This window comes from Ambystoma mexicanum, chromosome 1p (assembly GCF_040938575.1).
Source record: "Ambystoma mexicanum isolate Mex_15411 chromosome 1p, UKY_AmexF1_1, whole genome shotgun sequence".
Classification (NCBI taxonomy): domain Eukaryota; kingdom Metazoa; phylum Chordata; class Amphibia; order Caudata; family Ambystomatidae; genus Ambystoma; species Ambystoma mexicanum.
Genome location: NC_090921.1, coordinates 1,194,972,591 through 1,194,989,546, shown reverse-complemented (window position 1 = coordinate 1,194,989,546; position 16,956 = coordinate 1,194,972,591). Strand labels below are relative to the sequence as shown.

The following is a 16,956-nucleotide window of genomic DNA, read 5'->3' as shown; positions in this document are numbered from 1 at the left end:
CTTTAAATCATTACAAAATAAAGCCAGGGTTTGAGAGTGTGACAAAACAGTCTCGAGCAGAGGCCTTCCCACAACTCAAGCCAACCAAATGCCAAGCTTCACAGATGAGGGAAAAAGTCAAAGCTGCAGTGTCACTGCTAATAAACACTGAGCCGAGCAGACATCTTCTATAGTGAAGCCGAACTGACGGTGCCTCCTGGGCACAGCAGCCTCGTAGGCTTAAAGGGGCAATAGGATCGTTTGTCGCAGGGAATGCCACAACGCTGCCTGTCCCTTTCCCTCCTGTCGTTGATAGAGGGACCTCAACCTAAGTGTCTCACATCGCTTGTGAGAGCTTGCGCCAGGGTCAGAGGTAAGGCTCACACGCTGAGCCTCGTGGGCCAGCTGCAAGTGGCTGTTGCCCTTCCAATTAAAGGCTATTACAAAATTACATTTAAAAAAGCAACCGTAACAAGAAATGTAATATGCAATGTAACCACATGAAAATCAATTACTGGCTCCAGCTAGCTAGAAAGAGTACTTATCTGACTGGTCCAGTGAGGACGAGAGGAGGAAGGACTATCTAGATTGGGTTGCATAATATGACACTCGTCCTGATTGGCCAAGCGGTCTACACCCTAAGGCCCAATTCATGGAAAAGTATGCATTTATCCCGCAATGACTGCATGAAGAGAACGACCCTGGTTGACCCGGCGCTCAGTAGTTAGACTATACGCTCAGCATATTCATGGAATCCCTCGCACAAAATGAACCGTGTTCACAAGTCGCGGCCAGAACAGCCCGGACACACCCCCACACAAAGCCAAAACAGCCAGAAATAGCTACATTTGCTTGATCCCTAGACGTGCATACATGCACCTTGTAAAAAGTGCATGTGGTGCCCCGCAAGCAGGCGGGCTACTCGGTGACCCTGTGTAAGGTCCCCTGCAACTGTCACCGGTACCCTGACAACATGCGTAAGATTTATCGTAACTCGGTTATCACTCTGGAAAATCAGCATGCAAACCCCCGTAAACTGTTCCTGCACACCTCTACGCTGTGTACGCACACCCCTAATGCACCCCTAAATCCGACATGCACACTTGCCTCGGAGAGATCGAGGGCTTTGTGTGGGCATTTCACAGGAAAGAGGTCGCACTGTCAGATCCATGAATACTCTTTGTTTTGCGCATTTATGGGCGCGCCATGGACTGCCTGCGTGCTGTCCCTCATAACACCCACTTTTTGGCATGTTGTTCCACGTTTTCTGTGTTCCACCCACAAATCTGCCCTCTGCATAGGCCTCGCCCACACCCTGCGTGGTCTCTCACGCAAGGCACTCGGCCGCTCGCAGAGATGCGCAGAGCATGCTGGTAATCCACGCAAGTCGGCAAAATATCCCACACAGTCGATTCCATGAATTGACGGACGGGATTCTGCATGCATTTTGTCGGGCAAATCTGGTATTTTACCTGCAAATAATTCCATAAATCGGGCCCTTAAGTCTCCATCTTGGGCGGTTTACTTGTATTGTTTTCTTTAACATGTTTTTTGTATCTGAAGAATTTGACATTTTAATGTTTGCTGCTGGTTGAAGTAAAGAAGACTGTAATGTATAATAGGAAATCCAAGATAGTGAAACTGTCTCTCATTGCTACTACACAGTGGAATAAGCAATCTCGAAGAGGAAATCGCTGTGTGTGAGAACATTGCTTCAAGCATGTATATTTCACTGCCTGTTGAATATTTGCTTTTCATCTACAAGTTTTAATTGCCGGAAAACCCGGTCTCTGGGAGACGTACCAAAGAACTCGTTTGCCAGCAAGGGATCAGGAGAGCTTGCCAAATGTGCGTGGGACACCAGAAAACCGTCCTTGATTTTTCCAGCTCGACGTTATTAGCTGGTGTTTGACGAATGAACCTGGGGAATTCCGCGCCACTTCGGAAAAGCTGCTGCTGTGAATGGACACGAGAGCCAGGACTTGATGATGGTGCTGTGGAGCTGAGGGAGACACAGGTGAGGGGGTTTAGTTGATGGACTACGTATGTTTTTTTAACTGACGGCGGGTGAATCTTTGGGAACGGGTATCTGACTGCTCAGTGAATTTCCGTTTACGTCGAGAACAACTCGATTTTTCGAGGTTCTCTCCTCACAGACTTCACAACAGACGACCCAGAAAAGCCCAGTCCCCCGGCCTCACACATTTCAGTGACACGTTCTTGTCCGAGGATGAGGAAAGTGGGATGTACTCCATTGATAACATTAATGCTTTATAACAGTTTCATAAAACAATTACGCTTACAACAAGCGTGTCTGGAACATGGCCCACTGAACACAACATCCAAGTGCCTCGTCCTGCCCCCACTGCGTTCTTCGTCATTCAGTTTTCAAGGCTTTACGGGAAAAAAGGAGGTTCTTCTGTAGGAAGTTACCTAAAAAGACGCAGTGCAGTGGTGTAAGGGAATTTCAATGAATGAGGTTAGCCAAAATCAAGGAGTGCAGTCGGCATGGACGGGACGCCAAAAGTGGTCCTGGGAATGATTTCCAAAATAGCCACATTGTACACTGTGTTAGCAACACCAACCCCCTCATAGTCGGATTTGGGGGGCAAGAGTTGCCTGTAGACCAGTCCACTGCTGAGTACCATTACTACGGACTGTACTGGAATAAAGTTTTACTGCTAAATGTGATTAGGATTATATCACACATTACCTAAAAGTAAGCCTCTGGTTTTTTGTCATCACGTAGTACTGAGGTTTGTTTATTCCCGAAATCCGAATGTTTGAATGTAAAAAAAGAAAAAAAAAATCGAGACACATTAAGATAAAGTGATTTGTGGAAGAGCTCACACATTATTCAATGCATTAGTTCAAGATCAGAAGTTAGATGTTCTAAACAGTCAAGAACCTACTCGAACGTATCACACAATAATTGCAACCCATGTACTTGAAAAAATAAAAAAAGCCTTATAGACCAATGGAGCGGTCACTATCATGGCATAGATGCTCCCCACCCCCAAACAAGGTGGTAATAGACCAAGGTGAAGATGCGCGATTTTAAGAATGGGAAAGGCAATTACAATATTATCTCACAGTGGAGGTTATAAACCGTGCTGTAGCCACTCGCAAAGCTCGGAATGCGGTCAATAACTCATGATACAACCAGCATTCTTACCGCGCCGACCTCATCTGTCTGCCAATGTTCTGCATCTCCTTAACCCTGATGCCTCCTTTCACATCCTCCCAAAAGGCCCATTCAGCTTCCAGGAATGCTTGTCTCACCTGACTCCATCAGCCGTTCCTTTCACTGGAAAGGCTTCTTTGAGGTGCTAACAGCAGGGTCGACAGCCTTGCCCACTCGAGCAGCCGAGCAATGTTTTCCCAGCGGCCATCTTGCCTTAGTATTCTTTGCATCTCAGACCCTCATTTGTTCCCATTGTGAACGGTTCTCAAAGGTCACAAGCATTGGCAAAGCCAGACGGTTTGGCTTTTGTGTAGGCATGAGATAGGCATTTACCAACTACAGACATGATGGTACTACCAGATCATGAGATGTGAATAGCTGTACACTGGTGTGAATACCGGGCATATGAGAGCAGTGCTTAGCAATTGCTGTCTAACAGCTACACACAAGCCAAAACTGTTGAATTTGGCAGTGCTTGTTTTTGAGAGGACGTCATTGTGTGCAAAGAACACATATAAATCAATTGTGTGACGTCGTACGTTGTTAAGACATTTTTATTACAGCAGTAGTGTTTTTAAATCAGGCATTTAGCCATTATCAATTAGCAGACTGCTTAAAAACAGGCACAAGTGTTGCTGCTTGATAGAGCTAGCTCAAAGAGATCCCAAGAGGATGTGTTTGTGGCAGGCAAGGGGTAAGTTGTTGGTGCAAATTGACAAGTGCAGTGAATGGGTGGGTATATAACCAAACAACACCCAAAAGTAATGTTTCCGTCCTAACATGTAATTTCCCCTCTAACTGTACTCCAATACACTCGTTTTGGCATGTACACTTAAGTGCTGTCTAATAGTCAAACTAAAAGAGAGAGTGTCAGTGTACTGTGCTAATAGACTTCTACAATACCTAATCCCCCACACTAGCGTGAGATGGGGGTTTAGATTCTATTAAAGACAAGGAGGCGAATATTATGCATTAGCTTTCTTTACTCTGACACAGCAGCAAAGAAAATAACATTTTTATAAAGCTTTTCTGAAAATAACATTTTATAAAACTTTTCTAAAAATGTATAACAACATTTCAACCAATCACATTTAAAATGTCCCATTCCAAGATGGCGGACAGGTCATGCCCCCCTGGGAGCCAATGGGCATACAGCCAAGTCCATAAATGTCCCTGTGTCCAATAACAAATCCTCTTTCTGACGCTGTCCTTAAGATATGTTACTGTAGCCATCCTTCACACAATTCCACGAACGATGAATCCATGTAACAGAAGAACTTGAAACTCCTCAACAGAACCAGAACTGATCTCCTTAAAGCAGGACCTCTCACCCGAAATCTGAAACAACCAGAACACAATTAGGGTGGGTGGGAGATATAATATTCGCCTCCTTGTCTTTAATAGAATCTAAACCCCCATCTCACGCTAGTGTGGGGGATTAGGTATTCTATGGCAAGACAGGAGGCTCCTATTATGCAAGTTCAAAGCCCTTGCAGAACATTAACCGCTACATGAGCAATGCGTTTATGATAAAACGTTTTGAAAGTTGACTCTCTTGCCCAATCAGCTGCTTTAAGGATCTGTTCTAGGCTGCCCCCCAAAAAGGCGGCTTTAGAGGCCATAGCACCCCTGACAGAATGGGGACCAAAAGAGGAAGTGTCAACTCCCGCCTCCCGCATGACCCATTTAACCCATCTGGCCAAAGTGGAAGGGGATACCGGTTTATAGGGCTTCCTATAGGAAATCAGCAGCTGAGAGGTATTAGGAGGTCGCAGACTCTCAGTTTTTAACTCAAAACATTTTAAACATGCTACAACACACAATTTATTGTTTTCAGGGAAGGCTGGATAAGATATGGAGGAAGTCATGCACTTTGTTCTTCGTGAAACAAAAAAGGTAACTCCCTGAGGGGTAAACATTTTATTATCCACATCTAAAGCTCTGATATCGGACACTCTCTTAATAGACACTAGGCATAACAACATTGCTAGCTTGGAAAAAAGTTGTTGCAAAGACAGATCTTCATTAGGAGGCCAGGCTCCAAAGAGGTCCAATACTAAGTTAACATCCCAAAGAACTGAATACTTAGGCTTTGGAGGGATTTTAATACGAATAGACTTGAGAGCTCTACGCACCAGGAAGTGTCTACCCACTGGTTCCCCTTTTACCAACAGGTGACCTGCTGAGATAGCCGACCTGAAACCATTAATGGTTCTGTAAGCTTTTCCCTCTTTAAACAAACCCACTAGGAAATTAACCACCTCTACAGGAGGGGCAGAAATGGGATTGAGGTGCCCAACCACACACCAGCTAGACCAGCGGTTCCACGCTGAAGAGTATCCCAATTTAGTAGAGGGGGCCCAGGAGTCTCTGATGACTGACATAGAGTCCTGCGAAAGGCCTCGGAAGCACCAGGAAGCGCTGAAATCTTCCATGCCATAAGGGAGAGGTGCCCCTGAAGGACCAACTCGTGAGGAAAACCTCCCGGGTTCGTTAGTAACTGAGGATGAAAGGGAAGAAGACGAGGAATGTCTACTGATAGCTCTAGGAGAGCCGGAAACCAAATCTGGGAAGGCCAAAAGGGGGTTAGAATCACTAACGTGACCTCTTACCTGCGTACTTGAACCAATACTCTGGCTATCATCGCAAAGGGAGGGAAGGCGTAAAGCCTCTGACCTGACCAATCCTGAAGAAAGGCATCGGTAGCTAGAGTGCCAGGATCTGGTCTCCAACTGAAGAACCTGTGCACCTGACAGTTTAGCCTCGAGGCAAACAGATCTACTGAAAACGGACCCCAAAGGCATTGTATCTTGGCAAAGAGGTCCCTGTGTAACATCCAATCGCTCCTGTCTTGCAGGTGTCTGGAGTTCCAATCTGCTACTTCGTTGCTGACGCCCGGAAGGTACTCCGCTTTTAATACAATATTGCGGTCCAGACAGAAATGCCAAAACTGCCTCGCCAGATCCGCTAGGACCTTGGACCTGGTTCCCCCCAGACGATTGACATATCTCACTGCTGAGACATTGTCCATGCGTAGGAGCACACAACAATTCCCCTGATCTTTGAGGAAACTGCGGACTGCAAAGGACCCCGCCAACAATTCCAGACAATTGATATGGAGATCCCTCTCTACCTCTGACCATTTTCCTCCCGTGGAGACCTGGCCTAACCTGGCTCCCCAACCTGCTCTGCTGGCATCTGATTCCAGAACTACATCCGGGGAGGGACCAAAAATTGCTTTCCCATTCCATGCCTCCATGTGTTTGAGCCACCAAAGGAGTTCCAACCTGGCCTCCGGGGAGAGCTCCACCATTTGAGAGTAAGAGAGACATCTGCGTAGATGTCGGGCCTTCAGACCCTGCAGTGCTCTGTAATGAAGAGGGGCCGGGAAAATTGCTTGGATAGACGCAGACAACATCCCCACTATCCTGGCTAATAACCTGAGAGAGATATTTTCCCACTTGAGGATACTTCGGATCTCCTTCTTTATCTTGGACAGTCTGCTGTCTGGGAGGAGAAGGATGCAACCTTTTGAATCTATGTCGAAGCCTAGAAACTGGATACATTGCGTAGGCTGCAATATGGATTTTTTGGCATTTATCACAAACCCCAGGCTCTGAAGAAGAGTTACTGTGAACTTCAGATGAGAGAGCAAAACCTGAGCGTCCTGGGCTAACAGGAGCATATCGTCTAGATAAATAATTATCCTTATCCCCTTGGACCTGAGAAGAGCCATCACAGGCCTCATCAACTTGGTGAAGCACCATGGGGCCGAGGACAGACCGAACGGGAGGGATGCAAATTGCCAAACCTGACCCCCCCACTGAAACTGGAGGAACTCCTGGTGTGGAGGGAACACGGGAACCACTAAGTAAGCATCCTTGAGGTCCAACTTCACCATCCAATCCGCTGGAAGGAGGGTGTCCCTGAGTAAGTGAATTCCCTCCATCTTGAAGTGGTGGTAAACTACAAAGGAATTGAGAGCTTTTAAATTTATCACTGGGCGGAACCCCTGCTCCGGTTTTGGGACTAGAAATATGGTACTCAGAAACTGGGATGCCCTGTAAGAGGCTGGTACCACCACTCCCTTGGAGATGAGGTCCTTGACCTCCACATCTATCAGCGACTGCTTTATTCTGTCCAGAACCAAAGGGGCGGGAACTGACAACTGGCAAGGAGGGGAGTAAAACTCTATGCGATAACCTTGGACTGTCTGCAACACCCAGGGGTCCGATGTGAGGGATTCCCACTGTGGGAGAAACCTGGCCAACCTGCCTCCCATACCTTTGAGGGAAAAAACATTTAACACTCGGGAAAATACCTGATGCTCCTCTGGACCTCCTGGTACCTCTGCCACCACGTCCTCTCCAACCCGAATTCTGTTGCGGGAAGAATTGGGTGTATGCACCTCGAGCAGAGGATGGATTCTGGGCGCCTCGTGAGGCAAACTGACGGGGGCGGGAATGGCCCTGGGAAAAGCGGCCGGAAAAGCGGGCTCTACCTCGTCCGGCCCTGGGGAAAACCTTTTGCGTGAAGACCTTCTTTATATTGGTCTGGGCCTTATCCAAGGCTGTGAATGTATGGACATACGCAGACAGATCCTTAAGAAAACTCTCACCAAACAAATTCCCCTGAGCAGAAGGGCCCGCTTCCCTCTCTGACATATCCGCCAGCTTTGAGTCCAGTCTCATTAGAAGAGACTTGCGCCTTTCCTTTGATATAGCCGCATTGGCGTTGCCGAGCAGGCAAACAGTCCTTTGTATCCAACCCCTTAACATGTTTACATCAACAGGGGAGTTGGAGGCCGCCGCCTCCTCCGCCATCTCAAAAATCTGAGTGACAGGACCCAGAACATCTAAGAGCTTGTCCTGACAGCTGCGCCAGGCCTTGTCCACCCCCTTCCTGGGGTCTTTGCCCTTCTGAGTCAAGAACACAGCCATGGGTTGATCAATATCCGGAGTACACGCCACCTTGTCCTGCAGGACTGGCCTAGGGCATTCTGATCGTAGCTTGCTCCTGTCCCCTTTAGGTAGCGGGCGCCTAACCCAATACTCTAAGAACGAGGCAATCTCTTGAGAGGGTTGCCACTCTGCTGACCTGGGATGCAAAATGAGGGCCGGGTCAAAAAAGGGGACCCCATTAATGTCTAATACAGGACCCTCCTGTGTGGGAACGGGAGCCACCTTCCTCTTACGCCTCTTAGGGGGCGAATCAGAGTCCTCAGAAGAGTCTGAGGAAGAAACAGGTATAGGGGATATTTGCGCAGGGAGCTGGGCATAAGAAGGCCAAGGGGTTGAGGAAAGTGGTTGAGACTCATCCCTCTTGCGCTTTTGGGCTCTACCAGGGGAAGAGTCAGGGGAAGAGACTGGGCGAGGACTGAGTTGTCCCGAAATATGCTTAGTTTTTCCCGTACACTTTTTTGGGGCTTGGGGCTGTACAGAGGGGCCAGCACTCTGGGAAGGGTGAAAATCCGCTATGCGGTTTATTAGCCTGTCAAATGCCGAAGCCAATGTATTATTAAGGCCAGACAAGGCTGAATCAATGGATGACTGGATAGCCTGCTCCACTGTAGGCTGTCTATTCGCCTGGCCCCCCCCATTATCTGTTTTCTTGGAAGGGCGCACCTGAGTACAGGCCTCAGCTGAAGCAGGGACAACATTATTATTTCCCATTCCAGACTTATCCATCATTGGTCACCACAGAAGTGTAAAAACATCCAATCAATGCAGCCGAGCAGGCTGTGTGCTAAAAGCACCAAATTAGCCGAGCAGGCTTAAACAAAGGAAAGAAACACCACAACTGGGTGAAAACTGGTGACAGCCGAGCAGGCTAATACACACCCGAGCAGGGTGAAAAGAGGAGTGGGAGCAGCCGAGCAGGCTGAGCACAAAAGGATCACAGAACAAAATAAGGGAAACAGAAAAAATAAATATGAAATCTAAACCACTCCTTTTACGGTGCAATGAATTAATGAAATGCTTCCACCGTGACACAACCCAGGCACAAACAGGCAGGCCTAGCCTGAGAGCCTTCTATGATATGCGAGCAGCTATATAAACAAACATGCACTGAGGCCCTCATTACGACCCTGGCGGAAAGTGACTGACCGGACCGCCACAGCGTAAATAGCGTTTCCGCCATTGCACGATGGAGCAAACTGCGGCTCATTCCGACCCATCGGGCACGAGCACCACGCCATGGCGGAAGTGCAAAGTCCGCGATGGCGGAAATGACCCCAAAACGGCCCACACCGCCGCCGTACGGCGCCCTAGGTGCAATACCGCCACCCATCATAGCGGACACCGCAGTGAGCGCCAACCGGAAAGTACGGTGACCGTAAATATACGGAAACGGAAGCAAAAACATGGCCCCGGAACGGGAAACAACACCCCGTACACCTATAAAACCACAAAATACACACAACCACTAAAAACACCACCCTGAGACACATCCCAACCCGTCATCCACCCCAGTGAAACCAAGAAAAATGGGAAAAGTAGCGAAGAAAGCGTGCGACCGCAAGCGGCAGGTCCACTTCTCCCGTGAGGAACTCACCGTGCTTACAGAGACCCTCCAGGAGAATGCCGCCGCCGTCTTCTCCACGCAAATGACCAGGACGGCACTTGCGAACAAGAAGGCCATATGGGCCCTGGTGGCACAGCGGGTAAGTGCGGTGGGGACCGCACCCCGCAACCCACAGCAATGCAGGAAGCGGTGGGACGACCTGCGGATACCCGTCCGTAGCATACTTTCTGCCAACCGCAACATTGCCACAGCCACCGGGGGAGGATCGGAGTCACCCATCAAGTTGACCCCCTGGGAAGAAATCTGTGCCTCCACCATTGGAATGGAGAGCATAGAGGGAGTCGGAGGGATGGAGAAAGGAGTGCAGACATCCGGAGAATCAGGTAGGTGGGCCAAATAAAACCATGCCAAATCCACAATGTCCAAGCATGTGACTCACATGTGTCCACATAGCGCAACAGCAACACGGCCAGGAGAACGTCCACACACATTGGCCTGATAGCGCACTTTAAAACTCACAATAAATACATAAATAAGTAAAAACCCCAAAAACACCCACTACACGTGCAGCAGGCACACCCTAACTGCAGGCTGCCAAACAACTGCACCCTCACTCCACACACAAATGAAACCACCCCCAAGGCCCGACCCAAATCACCCTCAGGTACCACCCCAATGCATGTGATAGATTGCCTTTCCAATTCCCACAGACCCATTAATAACGCTCGCCCTCCTTTACTCCACCACAGGGTCCGATCAAAACGACGAGCTCCAGGACACCCCTACCAGCACACCTGCAAAGAGGGCCAAGACCGACGGCCAAAGACCCTCCACCTCAGCTGCACGCATCAAGACACGGCAGCAGCACATATCAAGTGGCAGCACACAGGAGGGAACATCAACAGGCACCCCAGCAGCCAGCATGCCCACAACAGCACCACCACAGGTCCCCCCAATGGATGCCACAGAAGGTACTGCCTCTGGTGGCAGCAGCACCATAGGTGACACCCCATTAATGGCAGCATGCTCCGACACAGAAGACGGGGATGCCGAAGTCAGATCCATCCATGACCTGTCCCAATCCCCCTGTCTGTTCCATCCCGTACACCATGAGGATACCACGCAGGGGCACCCACAAGACGACGACTGGCCATCCCCCACAAGCCCTGTGGCAGGGCAACATGAGGCGAACAGCCCCTCTGTCACACCACCGCAAATGGCCATGGCCCAGCAGAGGCAACAGTCCCTCGACCAGTTAATCGTGCAACAGCAGCAACTGGCCACGCTCCTCAAGGACCATGCCGATGGATGTGGGGGCACTAAGGCAGACATAGAAACATCCACTGAGACACTTAGGGCACAAATGGAGAGTAGCACCGAGAGCCTGAGAGTCCAAATGGAGAGAAGCACCGAGAGCCTGAGGGGGGAACTGCATGCGACGTCCAAAGACGTATGTGCCGAACTTGCCGCAGTGCGCTGTGTGCTCACTGAGCTCTCACAAACCCTTAGGGACATGCATGGACGTGAGCAGGCAGAGACAGCATCCGTTGCAAGTTCCGTCCAGGGCAGCCCCCAACGTAGATCTGGGAGGAACCTGCGCTCCACAGGCAGGGGTGCCCCTGATACCCGCAGAGGGGGCTTGCAATAGCGACTGCCCACTGACAATGAGCATCTTTGGACACTGGTGTTCGGGGGGGAGGTAGGAGGGTGGAGGGGGTGTGTTGGGCTCACTTGGGTGGCGGGTCGATAGGGTGTTCAACATGGTATCACATATGCCATAAACAATGCACGATCAAACAATGAGATATGTGGACAATGATCTTTGTGTACTAGGCCATCATAGGTGTACAGTCCATATTGTGCATGTACCAGACACACACAGTGCCACGTGTCCCGTGTCCATGTATCAGCCACCAGGCGTGAGTGCTAGAAGCATGCATCTATGAGATGCTGACGAATCTCACGGCCCTCCTGTGCCTCGCAGACTCCTTGAGGTGCTGCCACATCCCCACCCTCATCATGACCATCTTCAGGTGCTTGCAGTTCTGCGTCAGGGGGCATGGGCACATTTCTACGTACGCACATGTTGTGGAGCATGACACATGCCATCACCATCTTTGCAACCTTCTCATGGCGGTACAGGAGTGCCCCGCCAGACCAGCTGAGGCAGCGGAAACGAGTCTTCAGTAGGCCGAATGCCTGTTCAATGACTACACGGGTACGTGAGTGGGCATGGTTGTAGTCCTCCTCATGCTGGTCCCGTGGGTTCCGGACTGGTGTGAGGAGCCATCTCTTCAGTGGATATCCGGCATCACCTGTATGTGGACGATAAACGAATTATGTGGAATGCCATTGCTACGTACGCACCCCCCCCCCTTCCTGCCAGGTCATTGCCGCATCACATACCCCACATCATCATGCATGAAATGAGACTCACCGAGTAGCCAGGATCTGTTCCCTGCGTGTCGCTCCATGTAGCGTGGTATTGTAGAGTTCCTCATGACCATAGAATCATGGGTTGATCCAGGGAATCGGGCACAACAATGTGTAATGATCCTGTTGGAGTCACACACCATTTGTACATTCAGTGAATGAAATTGTTTCCGGTTGCGGTACTGGGCCTCCATGGCATGTGGGATGACCAATTCCACATGGGTGCAGTCGATGGCACCAATGCAACCCGGTATGCCGCCAAGTGCATGGAATCCCACTTTTGTGTTGGTTATTTCCTGCTCCGAGCGTGGTAGGGAGATGTAGTCGTCTGCGTGCTGCAGGAGGGCATCGAGCACTTGCAATAGTGTCCGTGAGAACAGTGGCTGAGAAATGCCATGCAACTGTCCGACTGTGTGCTGGTAGGTGCCTGTGGCCAGGAAGTGTAGTACAGACACCACCTTCAGTAGGGGTGGGATGGCGGTTGGGCTATCTATCATGCTGACAAGCTCAGCCTGTGTCATGTCCACAATGGCGGCTATGGTGTCCCGGTCCAAACGGTAGAGGGTGTGGATCTGCTCATCAGTGAGGTTGAACGGATGTGCTCGGAGGCGTGGGATTGCGGGCTGCCTGCGTGGTGGTAGTGGCTGTGCTGGCGGCCCTTGCTGGCCCTGCCTTGCCCTCCTCCTCCTCCTGCGTCTCCTCCGTGCGGCCGGTTGTAGTTGGTGTTCGTCTTCTTCTTAGAGTTGGAGTACTTGCAGTGCTATCAGGTCCCCCAGGGCCAACATCGCGAGTCCTGCCGGTAGCATTTCGGAGTGGGTGTGGTTGTGGGAGGAGACTGGGTGTGCAATTCATGTGTTTTCAGGCTGTATGGCCTCCACCTGTGGTGATTCATTCCACCTGTGCAAGCTGCTCTCCCCTTTGGGCGAGCACGTCCCGCACACAACGCTGCAATTCGGGGAATGGCATCTTGCTATTACAATCATGTATTAGTACCCGATGGCCGTGTAACATTGGTTGATATGTTCATTCGGCTATGGTCCCATTGTTTCACATGCATTCTTTGCAGTCGCGAACAGACTTGTGAAGGGTCAGTGGAACGTAGTACTCGAGTAACGGTGGACCCTCATGCATCACTGTACCGGGGTTCCCCGACGGGCGGGGCCTCCCATTTGTGAGTGAAGGCAGTTGCCATTTTCACACACAGCCGCACTAGATGGATTAATTTGTGATTTCAAGCGGCCACAGATGCCTTTTCGACGTGATGTTGCAAATGAGGAATTCGAAGGGCGGCGCTTTCGGTCTTCAGCTAGCGGCGAGGAGATGCCCACAGGTCTGACTGCAAATATAACGTTCTATTGTTCTGTGTCCTTGGGACAGGGGCCATGGCGAGGATGCAATGATTGATATGAATAGTTTGGGATGCGCAATTGCGAAGTGGATGATGAGGCCGGACGTTCCCAAATACATGTTACTTCACAACACTGGAATTACGGGCTGGGGCACAGTGGATTTTGCAGGCTGCATAACGCACAGACTCAATGGAATTCTCACATGTTATGTGAGTATGGAAACAGGCGTTCTCATTACGGGATGAGGGAATGATGAATGGATGCATGGACAGATGATTTGATACAGAGTTTGCCATGTACAGGGCTTCTTGGAATCTGTCCGCCTCCCCTGCGCTATGTGATGCAGGGCTGCCATAGTGGGACCATCGTCTATCTGGCCTTGTTGGGCCCTCCCTGTCTCGACGCGCCTTCAGACACTTGTGTCCATGCACGTTACCAATCCCATCTGGTGGATTCTGTTTTCACAGACGCATGCACAGGTACACTCGTTTGTGATGGTGTTTTCGCCTCGATATGGATAGTTATGAGTCGCAAGTGGTTTTGGGGTGGTGATGATCCTTTGGAGTGGGCTAGCATGCATATGGCTGTGGATCTAGTGTGATCATTGAAGTGAGTTGTTCGAATGTAGTTCTGATGGCCATTCTATTCTTTTTCTTTTCTTTTGGTTGACAGGTATCTCCTCCCCTTTTGCCACTGCCATCTGTATGCCACTCCTGCAGATGGGTTTTACTCCCGACACCTGCTGCTTCGTGTTAATCAGTGGAGCAGCATTACGATCTTATGGGACGATCGGCAATGGGCCACATGCCCTTACGCAGTACTAGTGGCTCGGTGCAACATTTCGGCCTTTCAGCTGGACTAGTGCCTCCCTATTGGGACGGCCCTGCGGTTCTAGGCGCTTCCATGTTGCCTTTTCGTACGAGAATGTAGCCCCTGTGTACCATGAAGGAACAGGGCGTCACACAAGAAGTAGCTGGTCATTTATTGCGGATGCAGCCCACAATGGTGAAATGTGTTTTGGAGTTCATGGCCTAATGGCTGTGTGGGCTTGGTGAATTTGTTGTGCATTAAATTTCTATTCTGATATGGGCCGTGTAGCGTTCTTCTTTGCAAGTGATGTGGCATATTCCTATTTGAGGAGCGATGTATTGTGAGGAGATCTGCATTGGGTTTCAGCTTCGGAGTATAGTTGCGTGGTACTGTGCTGGGCGCGTTTGCCTACGGAGCCCAGTGAGGTCAGGGATGAGGGCTGCCAATATGACTGTTTGAATGATGTCATGCTCAGGGGCGGGGGATTAGGTTTTGTGTGACAGATGCCGGTCAGCCAGGTGGATTGGTGGAATGATGTGATTTTCGGAATATTGCTGGTCACAGGTGCCTGTGTTTGCGTGCGTTTCTTGGTGGGAGACTGAGGTCATGTCCATTGGTATAGCTTCTGTATTCGTGCCATCTGTGCCCTGCAGCTCCCATTGGCCCCTCTTGTGATTCTTTTGTTCGTTGGCATGCATGGGTGACTTGTACATTTCACTGGTTGCATTGTGACTTCGTTGCACCTACGGGGAGTTGTACTATGTGGCCAGGGAGCGGTGTACAGGCACTCAGTGGGGCCGTTTACGGTTGATTCGCGATGCCGTACTTCTCACCATGGCGGAATGGTACTTTCCGCCGTGCTTGATGGCGTTAAGTACATGTCCGCTAGGGTCGGAATTCGCGTACCGTTGCGCCATGGTGCTAATTACGGTTTGGCATGGCGCGCGCGCGCGTACTTGGTGCAGTTAGCGTTGGCGTTCACTACGGTGTCGCTAATGGCATCGTACTTTACGGTGACGGGTCGTTATCGCACCGAGCGCTATTCGATGGCGGTATTGCATTTCCGCCATCGTTTTTCGATTTCCGCCAGGGTCGTAATGAGTGTGAAACAAAAAGCCAGAATGCAGTGAACCGTGTCAGGAAGAGGCCAAGCTTCTGCAAACAAACAGTATGAGTCATGGGCCCTGCTGCCAGAAAGAGCGCGAACTCTGTGAAAGGCCCGGCTAGTGAATGAAACACTCTCACATGAGGGAGAGTTTCACAAATGCAAGAAATTGCAACAAAATGAAAGGCGCGCGAACGCCCTTGTAAAGCAATTAGGAACAAAGAACAGTTTAAATAGCAGGCGCCGCTCCACACGGAGCGGCGTTACAAAGTAACAACTTCACAAGGAAATTCCTCCTGACTGGAGGAAAAACGTTCGAACAAACACGCAACCTTTAAAGCAAATGAAATGACAATTTCTTATGCTAATGGTTTACAAAAACACTCATATGAATTGAAATAACACCATAAACTCGATATAAATGCACAATAAGGCACGAGCTAGAGAGAGTAACTTAGCTGTGTCAATGAGCAGCAAAGAAAGAGGATTTGTTATTGGACACAGGGACATTTATGGACTTGGCTGTATGCCCATTGGCTCCCAGGGGGGCATGACCTGTCCGCCATCTTGGAATGGGACATTTTAAATGTGATTGGTTGAAATGTTGTTATACATTTTTAGAAAAGTTTTATAAAATGTTATTTTCAGAAAAGCTTTATAAAAATATTATTTTCTTTGCTGCTGTGTCAGAGTAAAGAAAGCTAATGCATAATAGGAGCCTCCTGTCTTGCCATAGAATTCCTTTTCCTAACTTTTTCCAGAAGATGACAACCCTTTCGGCTTAACATTTTATTTTAATTTTGTTTTATTGTTTAAAGCACAGATCTAGCTTGGGCAATGTTTGCATAGTTATCCTTTGGGCTGGCAAATTTTAACAGTAGCTCAGTACTGTGAGTAGCGTTCACTGTATCTGCTGGGATTAGTCCATGGTCAGGTGCTCTTGAAAAAAACACGCTTTGATAGATTTTCGAAATTGGAGAATTGTGGGGGCATTCCGAGCTGATACCGCGATTGAGTTCCAGAGGGTGGGTGCGTGGCAAGAGAAGGATTGTTTGTGGGTCCTCTCATTGCGGACTAGTCTTGAAGTCTTTAAAGTAATAACCCCTCCTAAGTACTATAAAGATTTTTCACACATTGGGTTTCATTATAAGCATGGTGGTAACAGTTAAACCATGCAGTATTTGATATACCTCCACCTCCTTCTTTTAAAGCCCCACCTAATTATGAGTTGCACTTGCATGTGATATGCATGGCATGGAATACAACGAAACGACTGGATGAGGTAAACTTATATTAACCCACATAATACCTTTTGTGTGTAGTATCAGAGGTGCCCTGCTCTTTAGTGGCTGCCTGTTAGGCAGAATTACATGCAGTACCCTTTGGGAACACAACACACTATTAAGACTACAAGTGACAGTACAATTTCACATTTGGTACAAGCCTGTACTACACAGTTAAAGTGGTAGCAGTAGCAGAGCAGCCAGACTTATCTCAAGGTTAAGTGAGCAGCATCAAATAGTTACACAAAGGACAGCAATTACTATGATTCAGGCAAACACTGACCCAAA

The 16,956-nt window shown here is 49.2% G+C and overlaps 1 protein-coding gene across 2 annotated transcripts in view; it reads left to right on the top strand.

Annotated features, from left to right (window-relative positions):
* Nucleotides 1-1,880: 1,880 nt before the first annotated feature.
* The window catches only part of LOC138451498 (alpha-tectorin-like), a 1,155,342-nt gene continuing 1,140,266 nt past the window's right edge, over nt 1,881-16,956 (top strand). For both annotated transcript variants that reach the window (XM_069604914.1, XM_069604913.1), the window contains exon 1: nt 1,881-1,996. The gene's annotated coding sequence lies outside the window, so the exon portion shown is untranslated. The remainder of the gene's footprint in view (nt 1,997-16,956) is intronic.